Here is a 15,695-nt window from a genome sequence, read left to right as displayed (position 1 = left end):
AGGGCACCTGCCAGCAGGCCCCCACTCATGTCCCACTCATGTCCCCCAGCACCCCCACCCCCCAGCAGTGCAGGGCACCTGCCAGCAGGCCCCCACTCATGTCCCACTCATGTCGCCAGCACCCCCACCCCCCAGCAGTGCAGGGCACCTGCCAGCAGGCCCCCACTCATGTCCCACTCATGTCCCCCTGCACCCCCACCCCCCAGCAGTGAAATGCTGATCTCATGACACAAACCAAAATTCAAATATGTACATCAACACATGTCCGTCACACACATACACTGGTTGGCATTGCTTGTGTAAACCCACATTTTCACATGCATCAACCCAATGAGCGAATCCCACACATGGAAGTAAAAAATGTAAATGTACATGGAATCAAAAATGAAATTAAAGCATACCAAAATATGAAACATGAAATGAAAAGCATGTGAAAAATATGATTAACTGAAAATGATAACCAATCCAAAAAAAATTGAAAGAAAAACAGTCCAAAGTCACCCTCCAACAACGCAAATCCAAAGGAAATGTTAAAAAAAACTCCAATGCTTCATGTTCATAATACAGAAAATAAGAGAAATCAATCCATAGTCCAACTATTTACAATCCATTGTTCGGAAAAAAAAAATCCATTGCTCCATGTCCATAATGCAAAAAAATAAAAATAAAAAGTAATACATGATGAAACTATAGATCCCAACCAAAAAAATGAAACCTACCTACCTAAAAATATAACTATATACAAATTTGTGTGGCATTGTCCATTGATCACAAATAAAAGGAAAACGAAAAGGAAACCTAACTCTAAAAACTGTTTACAAGGGCAGCGGGTTAGTCCGACGGCTCACTTTTGGATGTCCCAGGCCAGGGCATCATCAAACTCCTGCTCAATGTCCTGGAGGCGGTCCTCTTCCATGGCCCCGAGGGTTCGCAGGGACGACGACATGTTCTCCTTCAACTCCCTGCGAATTGCCTCGAGGCACTCGGCCCGCCTCAGGGCCCTCCGCATGGAGTTCTCCGCCCTGACCATCGTGAGCCGTGGCTCTTCTGCCCGCTGCTGCTCCGCATCTATGGCATGGCCTAACCGCTGCCACACGGAAGACACTTCCAGTCCTGGGTCCTCCTGCCCTCTGGCCGATGCCTGCCCCTCCGATGTCGAAGGCTCAGAGCCATGATGGCTCCCACCTAGAGCCTGCTCCTGCTGTCCATGTGCCGTGTCTGATGGTGCCTGCACATCCTCCATCAGCTGGTCTCCAGTTGTGGTGTCCACCCCTGCTGGGCCGCCGACTCCCGACTGTGGCAGGGATGTGATCTCCACCAAGCTGGCTGTGTTGGTCGGGCCAGGTCCACAGGGGGCCCTGGTGGAATCTGGGCCGGAAGACGGTGTGGAGAATGACTGGCGCATAGTCTCCACAGAGGAGGAGAGGTCCGCCAGAGTGTGCGACACATGTAGGGACCCACCAACCAGGACGGAGCCCATACGTTCGTGGAACCCCTCGTCCGCAGGTAGTGGAGAGGCAGATGACATGGCACTCTCCCCTACCTGCGGACGGGCCTGGGATGGGGCCTCCCTGCTGGTGCATGGTGGTGCAGTCACAGGGTCAGGGACAGCGACATGCACAGGTCCCTCTGCGGTGACCTGTGCTGCCTCCTCACCCTGGCCCTGGACTGCACCACTTGCACCAGTGGTACTACCCCCACCAGGCCCCGGGTGCGGCTCAGTAGCGAGCTCCTTCTCCTCTGTGGAGACCACCAACCTGGATGTCTCCACACCGTCTTCCACCATTGGAAGCCCCTGTGGGGGCTCACCCGGCCCTTCCGCCACAGCCGTTGTAGCAGACGCAGCACCACCCCCCTCGGTCCCGGATGATGGTACTTCCTGGGAGGGTGGCTGGGCTTTGCGTCGCCGCCCAGTGGAGGCATCCCCGCCGCTTGGCTCCACAGTGCCGTCTCCGCCCTCTTCTTCACTTGACGCTGCATAGAGGGAGACATAAAACACAAGCATCAGGGTACAGTATAAAATACCCTAGACAGGAACAATGACACATGAGTGGCACTGTCAAATGTCACTTCCATCCTGTCATTCCACAACACATGGGTGAATGCACACAACACATATGCAGAAACAGTCCTGGCGCCTGCAATCAACATCAACATCCATGTAGAAGGGCCCCTGTAAACCAAGATGTTGCCTTCAAAGTCACATGCATCCATGGCGTTTCAAAGTCACACACACACACTTCTCTGGTACACACACACACACATGTGCACCATGCATGTACATGACATCAGCACCCATTCCTCACCCCCCCTTCATGTCCAGGAACAGAGAAAGCCATGCTTTCATGTGTGCATTCCGCATAGAGCTCCCCATGTTGCATTAAAACACATGCACCAACCATGTGGTTCACACATAACTCGTCTCACATGCATGACCATGATGTCCCTGCACACACACATCCATACATGGCCTATGTTACACATACAGGCAAGCATCAGACTACCAGCACACTGCAACATGCCCTGTCTCACACAGCAATGCTTGGCCACTTACCGCTCAACTCCGGACGGGTCTGCTTCAGAAGGATCTGGGCGTGGAGCGTTGGGCCTACGCGTTCCAGGACCCTCATCTGGATGTTACTCATGCGTGCCCGGCCCCCCTCTGCGAGGTGCCGGGCCTTGTGGAGGGTCCTGGACCTGAAGTCCTCCCAGCGCTTCTTGACGTGCTTGATGTCGCGGGTTGCCACCCCCTCCGCGTTGATGGCAACCACTACGTCGTCCCAGACCCTCTCCCGTCCTTCGTTGTTGGCACGTGATGTTCCGAAGAGGGCATCATAATGCCCCAGGACATGCTCCACCAGGACACCAACTTCGGTGGCAGTGAAGCTGGTGGCCCTCTGCCTCTCTGGCTGGGGGTTGCCAGTGGTGCCAGATGGAGATGTGCCCGACATGGCAACCCCAGAGGCAGGAGTGGGTGGGCAACTGGGTCCTGGGGCTGGGCTGTGGAGCGATGGTATCCCAGTCGGGAGTCTTCTGTTCCAGCAGGGGTGGACACAGCAACTGGACCCCTGCAGATGGCTGATGTGCAGGCACCAAATAGCAGGGCACGTGGGCAGCAGACAGTCAGGCAGCAGCAGATGGCAGGTGGGAGCCTGCTCGGGGCTCTGGGGGGCAGGAAAATGGCCTTCAGGGCAGGAGCGTGGTCTTCCGTGTGTGTATGTGTGGCCAGCTTGATACGGAGTGATTTTGCACCTGAAAAAATTGCACGTCAGCGTGTAATTCGAGGAAAGGCCCTTAGCACGTAAGCGGGTCAGCACATGTACGCGATTTCATTGGACCAAAGGCCCTTAGCGCGTAAGTGCATCTGTGACGTATCGCGCACGGGCGTTGCCCTTTCGCGTGTGAAACTTCCCTTGAACCCCGTAATACACGTACCCTGCTGTAATCGTGTGTGAGACTTCCCGCGAACCCCAGTTATACACGTACCCCGCTCGCACAGGGCCCTTTCGCATGTGAAACTTCCCTTGAACCCTGTAATACACGTACCCTGCTGTGCGTTTGCTGTTTGGCAGCCCTGTAAACTGGTCCAGGGTAGCGCAGCCGTTTTGAGCTGGATTGGGGATTTTGATGGCTTTTCGTTGCGCTAGGGGCGTTCTTGGGGGCGTAACTGGCGCTGCTGCAGGGTCGCTGCGCCACTCTGCGCCACGGCTGGTTTTGGAGGCTAAAATCCATGAATACGCTGTGTGCGGAAATCGATTTTAGCGCACGCGGCTGGCGCAGACATTCGCACGCGCACACTGTGCGCCAGCCGCGTGTGCCACTTTTGTGCGAAATTCTATGAATTACCCTGTTTGTCTGCAGTCCCTTTAACCCACTCTGCACTGTATTGTTTAAGCTTAAGCGCATGTTTCGGTAGCTGTTTGCAGAGATGCACTAATGGAGTAACCGCTCCCATTTCTAACCTTCACTTTTCTCTTTGCTACCCCTCGCTTATGTTTTAGATACAGTTTCCAATTTACGTCTCAATCAAAATACACTTATGAGCGAGCACCAATCATCGCAAGGTCCAATTCCGTCACAACACAATTTTTTTTAACTTTACTCTTGCTAAAAAACAATCATCAAAGTTCAATTATAAAACCATACATTTTCAAGTCTCAACTCCTCGCTTCTCCTTTACATAAACATTTTTTCTTTCAATGCTGACATCATCACACCCCTTTCAATCACATAAAACAAACAGACAAGCTTGTCGGCCACATGTACTACTCACGATCTTTTCTTAAGACTCGTCTTACCCTCTACATTTGCTCCAATTGGAACTTAAGCTAATTCATTTAAGACTGTCTTTAACCAGTCTCATCTTCTATATGTACCGCTAAAGGGCCATGAATTAAAGCTTCTGCTAGCACTCTTTAAAGTCTAGGAACAGGGCGTATACTCATAGCGTGGCCACACTCACGACTATTCTTCCTCATATATTGCTCAGCCACACTCAAGTCAATATCTAGTTTCCCATATACATATATATTGCACTCTTACTCTAGCGTTATATTTAATCCCGCCTCCCTCCGCTATTTACTATGCATGAATCCCTTTGCCACACTCTTTGGTCTATTCACTCACCATTCGCATCTTTTTCGTCTTCGGATCCTCAGGATCACCGCCTTTGTTACCGCCTCTTCGAGCGGCTTTCCGATCTGCTTCGAGTAGATGTGGGAGGGGTTTCTATCTTAAAATAAGGGTCCCATCAAACCGTCCCTTGCAAGGAGTTACCTATTCTAACCACTTCTACGGGGAGCTTCATGTCCTGTCAGCAGAATGGCAAAGGTTTTGCGATATTGCAGAGACTCTAAAGTTACTTATGTCAACGGCCGATGGTTTATCTTATCTAACCATCTAATCTCTGCTACCAAGTGAACTGGAGGCTCCATCCAGCCCTTTAAGATGAGTAGCGGTACCCTGGAGATAGATGGGGGTAGGGATTTTATTCATACATCAATGTTTAAGACGACACAAATAGTTTGGCAAATGTTAATCTGTTTCAATATCAAGTATCTGAAACAGGAAGTACAACGAACATCAGCAATCGCTTGATACTCTGACTCTAACTACTTCATAAAAAAGCTGGGCTTTTGTACCCAAAAGTGGTCATCACTGACGTGCTGACCTGTGTCATTACCAACATCATCCTACGTGGCAAACTACAAAAACCTATTGGGAGGTGGGATTGGTTCTAAGTGAATAACTAAGCATAGGTTCCATATCTGTATGGAGTACCGGAGAGAGATAATTGGATAGTTAACATCAGGTGGGGCAACTAAGCCCTCCCCTTGAATGCAGTTATGGTTTCCACAATGGGTACTTTACCTCCCATATTCTCTTAGGTATAGGTATTCTTATGTGTACTGCACAGAGTCCACGTTCTTCTCTTTGCTAGTTTAACTGTTCAGTATACGTCACATACTTTGGTTAATATGTTTCAGGTAATGTAGGCGGCGCAGTTGGAGTGGGAGTACTTGGCTTCGCCTCTACAAAGTGTGCTTAGATATAAAATAAGAGGAGACAAAATTTTTGTAAACAACCTCTGAAATACTCAGAGCACTTCGATTAAAACCATCTCTGTTTTTGTTATTCGCAGAATGCTAGAATATATACTAGCAAAGACAGAAAAAGATATCGCTTCACCGCCAAATAGCAAAATTAAAACTTGAATTCTACTGAAGACCTGAAAAATACCAGGTAAATAAGTCTTATTTACAGGAACATTATAAACTAAAATGCTCAATTCAGGTTAGAGCTTAATTATGATCTCATGTATCGTTAGTCATTAATGAATTTCTAATAAGACTTCAACAAACTCTAATGGCCATCCTCAAACTAAATAAATATTGTATACAATTTACCTGACAGATACGGACGTTTTTCCACCAAACGAGGTACACCTCACGAAGCGACATAATAGTGAGCAGAGGATCTATTGTTATTCCACTAGAAGAATTTAGAGAAGGCAGAGTGTTTAAATACTATTACACATTGCGGCCTCCACAGGTAAGCCTATGTTAGCCAACTAAAGGGCACAATTAGGAGAGAATGAAGAAGTACAGGTTCCATACTGAAAAGGCAGTCTTATACAATTCATATGTATTTTTGTAGATTCAATGGTCCACATTGGGATTACTGACTAAGCATCCGAAGGACTAATGGATCACCTTGGAAACCTTTCTACAGACTGCAGCCACCAAACAGGCAAGTTAATGCTTTTTTCCTTATACCAGCCTGAAAGCACATTTTGGCCTATAGGTACTACAGCATCTAAAGTTCATACATATTCTCTATGTTTTGTCAACAGTTCCCCAGAATTTGCCTAGTACTACAACGAAGCAGGGAAGATCAACTTAGATCACCCATAATGTAACAATGACCCATTATTATTCTCCTGAAGAATGTTCCTCACTTTACCAGTGAACAGAAACATGTTGAGAGCAAGATCTATCTAAATGTTTGTATTAGATCACTATATGTACAATTTTTGAGACAGCCACCGTTGAATAGAATATCCGCTAAATCCTCAGGCATTGATGATATACTTACACATTTATAGAAAACCTGCAACTCAACTACAGGAAATTTAGTCACTAGCGCTTTAAGTTTTTTATGCTATGTTTAACACACGATATGTATATGAATTTGTTAAATCTAATTGTGTTTTTAACTTGTTGTTTTGAATAAACGTATATAATTTCTTAATGAACGACGAATCTGGAGGAACTATTGACATATCCATCTACCTTTCTAATGATTAATATTCATATAATTCCCAAATAAAGGTAGGGACCTCACTATCTTTATAGTGCGAATTGGGATTCCCTATAATTCATAGTGGCAGCTCGTCACAGGAAATACAATTCATATGTATTTTTGTAGATTCAATGGTCCACATTGGGATTACTGACTAAGCATCCGAAGGACTAATGGATCACCTTGGAAACCTTTCTACAGACTGCAGCCACCAAACAGGCAAGTTAATGCTTTTTTCCTTATACCAGCCTGAAAGCACATTTTGGCCTATAGGTACTACAGCATCTAAAGTTCATACCTATTCTCTATGTTTTGTCAACAGTTCCCCAGAATTTGCCTAGTACTACAACGAAGCAGGGAAGATCAACTTAGATCACCCATAATGTAACAATGACCCATTATTATTCTCCTGAAGAATGTTCCTCACTTTACCAGTGAACAGAAACATGTTGAGAGCAAGATCTATCTAAATGTTTGTATTAGATCACTATATGTACAATTTTTGAGACAGCCACCGTTGAATAGAATATCCGCTAAATCCTCAGGCATTGATGATATACTTACACATTTATAGAAAACCTGCAACTCAACTACAGGAAATTTAGTCACTAGCGCTTTAAGTTTTTTATGCTATGTTTAACACACGATATGTATATGAATTTGTTAAATCTAATTGTGTTTTTAACTTGTTGTTTTGAATAAACGTATATAATTTCTTAATGAACGACGAATCTGGAGGAACTATTGACATATCCATCTACCTTTCTAATGATTAATATTCATATAATTCCCAAATAAAGGTAGGGACCTCACTATCTTTATAGTGCGAATTGGGATTCCCTATAATTCATAGTGGCAGCTCGTCACAGGAAATACAATTGCGTGGCACCTCAGATTGGAACCTTGATTTCTTCTCTCTCTCTCGACATTCATTGTCTCATCATGGCTGAGGATAAAACTGTGTCCTACAGCGATGACTATGCAGCAGCTCTTATGAACGCTATCTCAATATTGAAAAATAGCGAATTAGGAGACAAAAATGATAAAGTAAACGAATGGGACAAAATCGTCCAATTACGAAAAAGACTTATACGCACAGAACTTCACGGTGCTATAAATCTAGAGTATCCCTCCCCCAAGGTTTGATTGTCCCGAATGAACCCAGACTTTTTCTCGAAAATATTAAATTTAAACTACAATGGAGCTATATCGCAAATCGATGCGGACAGGACTGGATAATATTAATTATCGATACAGCGAAAGAAACAGTAGAGAATATAGAAATAGATCTGAAGAAAATAGAGCAAGACATTAAAACATTGACATCACTTCATAAACTCAAAAAAAGAATGGAGGAAATAGAAAAAGAAATGAAAGACTTCAAGGAAAAAAGGAAAAAAACACACTAGAACACATCCAAAGGCTGAAAAAAGACCTGGCGAGATATAACCACAAAAAAGTCTATCCATATGTTCAGGAAGGCTATAAAAATCCATTAGTTCAGCTAAATGTCCAGAACAATCAAACCAGGCGAGTACGTTTTCGAGCAACGCCGTACAGTACAAGTAATGATAGTAGTGATAGGGACCCAGATGACCCAGGGGAAGGTACCTCAACAAAAGCTTACAACAGAGGCAGAGGAAACCCAAACAATAGACAAGGGAGAGGCAACCGCAATATGACATTGAGGCATTTATTATACAAAGGCCCCAACAGAGGGAACTGGATCAACAACCAGAAGCAAACCCAGAGCCGAGTACTCAATAAAGGACTAGGTTTCATGATCACAAAACAGCATGACCTATTCCAATTCCGAACAGGCTTTCACAAACGTATGCGCAAGATTCATATTAAAGAATCTTTTGCTCTAACCGTTAACGAGGCAAGGGAAGCCACTATAAAGAACTGTAGAGGTTTACGTACAGCATCCACCTTCTGAACTCCCTCGCACACCTTCTCACCGGAATCAAAGGTTTTTGAGAAACAGGTTTTGGCAAAGTAGAAAAACTAGAAAAATCCAATACCACAACCTTTCAAAATCTGAGTAAGAACGAAGGGGTAGCACTTAAAGAGTTGTCCACAAATGAGAAAATCATCATCAAAAGGGCTGATAAAGGCAGTTGAATCGTAATACTGAATCACAGCTACTATCTAGATGAATGCTAAAAACAACATGATAACACTACCCATTATTAAAAAAACGACCCCGGGATCCAACTAAAGAATTACTCTTCCTTATAGAATCTAATGTCACAAAGGCCAAAGAAAGAGGCTGGATTAGTCAACAAGAAAGTGAGTTTCTTATAAACACAGACTCTTCCACACCAACATTCTACTGTTTACCTAAAATTCATAAAACACTGATCAAACCCCTGGGATGACCTATCATCAGTGGTATTAACTCAGTACTTGAGCCTCTATCAAAATTTGCTGACCACTATTTGAAAGGCCATGTTAAAACCATGAAATCATATCTTAAAGATACTAAGGATGTCATCAAACAATTTGAACATCATGATTACAATTGAGACATAAACCACCTAATAGGACTCGATATAGTTTCTCTATATACTAACATCCCACAGCAGGGAACTATAAATACAGTGGAAGAAATCCTTTTGACCAGAACAGACAACAATTCAGTACCCACCTCATTTATTATGTGGTGTATCGAACTCGCTTTAACCAGAAATTACTTCGAGTTCCAAGGGGCCTTCTACCAACAAACAGAGGGTACTGCCATGGGGGCCACCATGGCTCAGAGTCTTGCTAATTTATATGTTCAGTTTTTTAGAAACAATTCATCTATGCTAACAACCCTTTTGAACAACACATAACAGCTTGGTCTAGATACATAGATGATATCATAGTAATCTGGAAAGGTACAGTAGAGAAACCAAATAAATTCTTGTAATGGCTAAATAGCCTTAATCGCCATTTGAAATTTACAATGATGGTTGAACAAGACTCAATGAACTTTCTAGACCTTACCCTGTACCACGAAGAAGGAAAACTATTAGTTAAACCGTTTCACAATAGCATAGAAAAAACTCACTGCTTCATTACCAAAGCCACCACATAAAACATTTGAAAGACAATTTGCCATCTGGGCAATTTTTAAGGCTCAAACGCAATAGCAGCCTTACAGCTTCCTATGATGAAGAAGACCAACGGCCAAAGAAAATTTTGAAAAGAAGAGGGTACCCTAAAGAATTTATCAAAAGGGCTGCCAAACGGGCCTTTAATAATAACAGGGCTGCACTTCTAGAAGCCAAAATTACGAAACCTCCTGATGACAGAATAGTATGTGTCAACACTTTCACCAATAATAGCGTGGCCATATGAAACATTATCTCAAAACATTGGAAAATATTTAAAATATCCACTTCCAACATGGCTACCCCCCTATTTGCCTATAAAAAAATTGACCTCAATTGGCAATTGTGTTAGCAGAAGTGAGCTAAAAATCAAAGCTCTACCCACAGAAAGCATAACTAGGCAATGGGGTCTAGACCCCATCACAGGACACTATCCCTGTGGACACTGTAGTGTTTGTAAATTAACAACCAAAACCAAATAGAGATAGACATTGCTACCAACAAAGTCTGGATACAGAAATATTTTCCAAATTGCAATTCTGATCACGTGGTCTATATAATCACATGCCCCTGTGGATTCATTTACATAGGGAAAACAGATAGAAAGATCAAAACACTGATAATTGAACACAAAAATTGTTTGAAAAATAAAATACCACAAGCACCTGTGGTAAAACATTTTGGGGAAAATAAACATGGTTCTGAAGAATTTAAATGGACAGTACTTATGTTAGTGAAAGGTGAAAAACAAACTATAAGAAATAATAAACTACTTCAAAAAGAACAAGAGCTGATTTACAGGACAAGAAGTGACATCAGGGGACTTAATGAAGCCATAGAATGGCATAAAATAAAATCTAACTAACCGCATACTCCAGTTTTATATCGATATTATTCCATCATTAACAGAGAGTATTAGCTCTATTAACATATCCACCCTTAGGAGCAATTGAGATAAATCCGGCACATGACCCCTGAAGGTCACTGGAGTTAATATAACAAATGTCGCCTTCTATTCTGTAAAATAAAGTATTAGATACACCTAAGAGGAGAATGATCACCAACAAGGGGCCCCTATGTAGATTCATAAATCACTCTAGCTATCTTTAAGATTACACTTTACATAGAATCCGTACAAGTACAACTTTCTTCAAGTTCTCCTTGCATTAACACTAGCTACTATGACCTTGGTTTATCTAGGGGTGAATAATAGAAACTTGTGCTCTAGACACACAACTCAGAGATGCAGCAGTCTCAATATCGGCACTATTTTAGTGCACTTCTGAATTTCTTTGAATATCAAGAAATTATTTTAAACCATAAGCGACTTAATTCATAAAATCAAAAAAGTATTTCTCTACTCGCTCCACTACATTAATATTTATTAATGACTCTGTGTAGTACATATACATTTATACACGTCCGATTACTATAACAACCTCCTTTCCAATATGGCCACAGGTTTCTATCAGCATTTTCTGTGTCTTTTTCCGGTCTTAACTAAAAATAAAAGAAGGACTTAAAACAGTGTATACTGTTTCGAGGGATCGCTTTACATGACCCCAGACACAGCAAGGCTACAACATGGGGCTGCTTTCTCCACTGCCGCATTATAGACGTGAACGGTAAGAAACTTTACAAGTTAACCGGCAATGCTGGATTTTGAACGCTAAAACAACAGTCATACTATGTGACTTTAAGCAGTCCAATCCACAACTCAAAATCACGCGTGTTAAACATAGCATAACTAAATTAAAATAAAGTGCTAGTGACTAAAGGTCCTGTAGTTGAGTTGCAGGTTTTCTATAAATGTGTAAGTATATCATCAATGCTCCAGGATTTAGTGGATATTCTATTCAACGGTGGCTGTGTCAAAAATGGTACATATAGTGATCTAATACAAACATTTAGATAGATCTGGCTCTCAACATGTTTCTTCTGTTCACTGGTTTAGTGAGGAGCATTCTTCAGGAGAATAATAATAGGTCACTGTTACTTTATGGGTTATCTAAGTTGATCTTCGCTGCTTCGTCGTTAGTACTATGCAAATTCCGGGGAACTGTTGACAAAACTTAGAGAATAGGTATGAGCTTTAGATGCTGTACTACCTATAGGCCAAAATGTGCTTTCAGGCTGGGATAAGGAAACAAGCATTACCTCGCCTGGTTGGTGGCTGCAGCCTTTAGAAAGGTTTCCAAGGAGGTTAATTAGTCCTTCGGATGCTTAGTCAGTAATCCCACTGTGGACCATGGAATCTACAAAAATACATATGAATTGTATAAGACTGCCTTTTCAGTATGGAACCTGTACTTCTTCATTCTCTCTTAGTAATGCCATTTAGTTAGCTAACATAGATTTACCCTTGGGGGACGCCATGTATAATAGTATTTAAACGCTACGCCTTCTCTAAATTCTTCTAGTGGAGTAACAAAAGATCCTCTGCTCACTATTGCATCGCTTCATGAGGTATACCTCGTTTGGTGGAAAAACGTCTGTATCTGTCAGGTAAATTTTATATGATATTTATTTAGGTTGAGGATGGCCATTAGAGTCTTGTCGAGGTCTTTTTAGAAATTCGCTAATGGCTAAGGATACATGAGCTCATAATTAAGCTGTAACCTGACTTGAACATTTTAGTTTATAATGTTCCTGTAAATAAGACTTGTTTACCTGTTATTTTTCAGGTCTTCAGTAGAATTCAAGTTTTAATTTTGCTATTTGATGGTGAAGCGATATCTTCTTCTTTTTCTGTCTTTGCTAGTATATATTCTAGCGCTCTGCGAATAACAAAAACAGAGATGTTTTAATCGAAGTTTTCTGAGTATTTCAGTGGTTGTTTACAAAAATGTTGTCTTCTCTTATTTTATATCTAAGCACGCTTCATGGCGAGAAATTTGTAAAATCTAATTGTGTTTTTAACTTGTTGTTTTGAATAAACATATATAATTTCTTAATGAATCTGGAGGAACTGTTGACATATCCATCTACCTTTCTATTGATTCATATTCTTATCATTCCCAAATAAAGGTAGGGACCTCACTATCTTTATAGTGCAAATTGAGATTCCCTATAATTATAAGCACTAATTCTAAACCACAATTCTCATTATTAAATTCCTTTTGATTATAATGCTTAAAATGTTTGTTATCAAATATTAAAAGGTGTATATCAGTGTATGTTTCTCCAACCTAACAGTCCACATTTATTCTACATTCCAGAAACTGGAAGATGTTTTGCATCAGTGCAGGCGTGAGATAAAGTATGAAAAGAGATGATGATGTGACTATGTATAATAGGGAATAAAGTACATGCTGTTTTACATCACACAGATATTGCAAGTCACCAAATAGGTCTCGGGCCATAGAGATAGGCTCACCGAAGTCCAACAAGCATATCAGTTTTCTGACATGTTTAACCCTACCGTCAAAAAACAAAAAAAGCAGGTTAAAATAAAAAATATATAAAAAGCATCAAGAAGGAAGAAGAGAGAAAAAGGAGACTAAACAGTGGCACTAAAAAAGACAAATGTAGCCATTGTTTGGTCCTTGAACCAAGTGAACAGAGTATAACTGAGATTTAATTAGCTTTTATTGTAGATAAAACCAGTCAAACATTACAATTGAACATGCTGACCCCTGCCACAGAGAAATTAGTTATCCTGGACAGCTCCATTTTACAAACCTGCAAAATCTTCCACCACACAAACATTTCCCACAACCCATAGATCCCTGTGAAATATTTCCCATTTTGAAATAACGTATGGGTTCACATATCGAGCAAGCATAACAATTTAAGACAGTTTCAGGAGGGTTTCACCACTAGGATCTTTTAAAACTGGGACCCAAACTCCCTATTTCAAGTACATTGTTTTCAAGTGAATTGATAATAAGACCCACATCACTGTCCTTAATGGAGCAATATTGATGTCAGTGTAAACAAGCTCCCATTCTCAAGCATGCTACAAAATACAGGCAAAGGGGCATCCCTGTAGGAAACAAAGAGATTTATTAGAAAACAAATACCACCAGCTGGGAGATACAAATTCAGAAACCGCTGAGCACTTTGTCTGACTGAAAGAGTTCTCGACTCTTACAAGAAGAAACTTTTATAGACATGACTCACAGAATTAAAACAGAATACATTAATAATTTAGACATGTCAAGCACGCTGATTGGTTAGGTCATTATGCATAAAATATATTGCCCTCCCTTAACTGGGCAAACACATTTATTGGCATTGAACACACACCACCCATTTTCTGGCATCACCCCTGAAAACTCCCTCCCTCTTACTGACATCACTATGTGCTGACAAGCAGAATTAGCTCAGAAAAATACTGGTTTCAACTAGATATTATTTTGCCCGAAGATGAGGCTCAGCACGGCTCAGCACTCGAATTGGAAAATCACCCCCTTGCACTCTGATTGGTTCCCTGGGCTTGTCTTATCTGTTCCCTTACTTCGTGTCATTTCTAGAACAAACTCCTACAATGGCACAACTGAGATCGTATTTCCTACCATTTCATTTGATTTTCTATTATATTTTTACTGCCAGAGATCTGCACCTAGTGCGCTCTGAGCAAACCCCTCCCTAATCTCTTAGGCAACCTTAGCTGAGGCCTTCACTTCACTGCCTGTGCTTTGCACCAAGCTATTATTTAATCAATTCATCATGCTGTGCTCTCTGGAAGTCTTTAAGGGATTTATGCATTAAAAAGGCTGGCTGTGGCTTTCATTGTAGGGAAAATGGCTGCTCATTACTGTTGCATTTCTATGTTAGTGAGCTATGCTTGCATACTATTAGTGTTGCATGCAGTCTATTCATCGCTTATGGTATGTTCTTCATACATGAGTGGTCTGTAAATGTAATCTTCTACATGTCTTAATCTATCTTTTGACCTAATGCCTATGTTTCTTCATGGTGAGTGAATATGTCATTCTCGCCGTCTTTAGTTCACATCGTATTACATCATTTGTATCATATTAAGTGTGCCCTATAGCCTCTCCATAAATTTAGAAATGTGCCCAATAGCCTGTCTGGTAAACTGAATTTAGAAGTGTACCCAAGATCCTCTGTGACAGTTGCATAAGTGTGCCCAATAGACACTCTGGAAAGTCGCATCTAGAAGTGTGCCCAATAACCTCGCTATGAATTTAGTAGGGTTCCCAATAGACACTCTATGAAAGTTGCATTTAGAAGTATGTCCATTATCCCCTCAGTGAAATTTAGAAGTGTACCCATAGCCTCCCTGAGAGTTGCATTTAGAAATGTGCCCAATAGTCTCTCTAGTAAATTGAATTTAGAAGTGTTCCCAACACCCTCTCTGGAAAAGCCTCTCTGAAAATTGACTTAATAGTGCGCCCAGAATCCACTACGTAGAAAATTGAATTTAGAATTGCGCCCAATAGCGTCGCTATGAAGGTTGCATTTAGAAGTGCAACCAATACCCTCTGTGAAAGTTGATTATAGAAGTGTATCCAATAGACGCTCTGAAAAGTTGAATTTAGAAGTGTCCCCAATAGCATCTGTGAAAGTTGACTATAGAACTGTATCCTATAGACACTCTGGAAAGTTTCACTTATAAGTGTGCCCAATAGCCTCTAGTAAACTGAATCTAGAAGTGTGCCCAATAGCCTCTCTGTGGAAAACTGTATTTAGAAATACGCCCAGTACCCTCTCTGGAAAAGTTGCAATTAGAAGTGTGCTCAGTGAAAGAGCATATAACCGATCATACCACACCACCATGCTTACTCTCTCCTTACATCACCACTCAACTAGAACACAGAGATACTATGA

The sequence above is a fragment of the Ambystoma mexicanum genome, chromosome 5q (assembly GCF_040938575.1).
Source record: "Ambystoma mexicanum isolate Mex_15411 chromosome 5q, UKY_AmexF1_1, whole genome shotgun sequence".
In the NCBI taxonomy this organism is placed as follows: Eukaryota; Metazoa; Chordata; class Amphibia; order Caudata; family Ambystomatidae; genus Ambystoma; species Ambystoma mexicanum.
The sequence above is the reverse complement of the archived record's forward strand: the minus strand, read 5'-3'. Positions refer to the sequence as shown.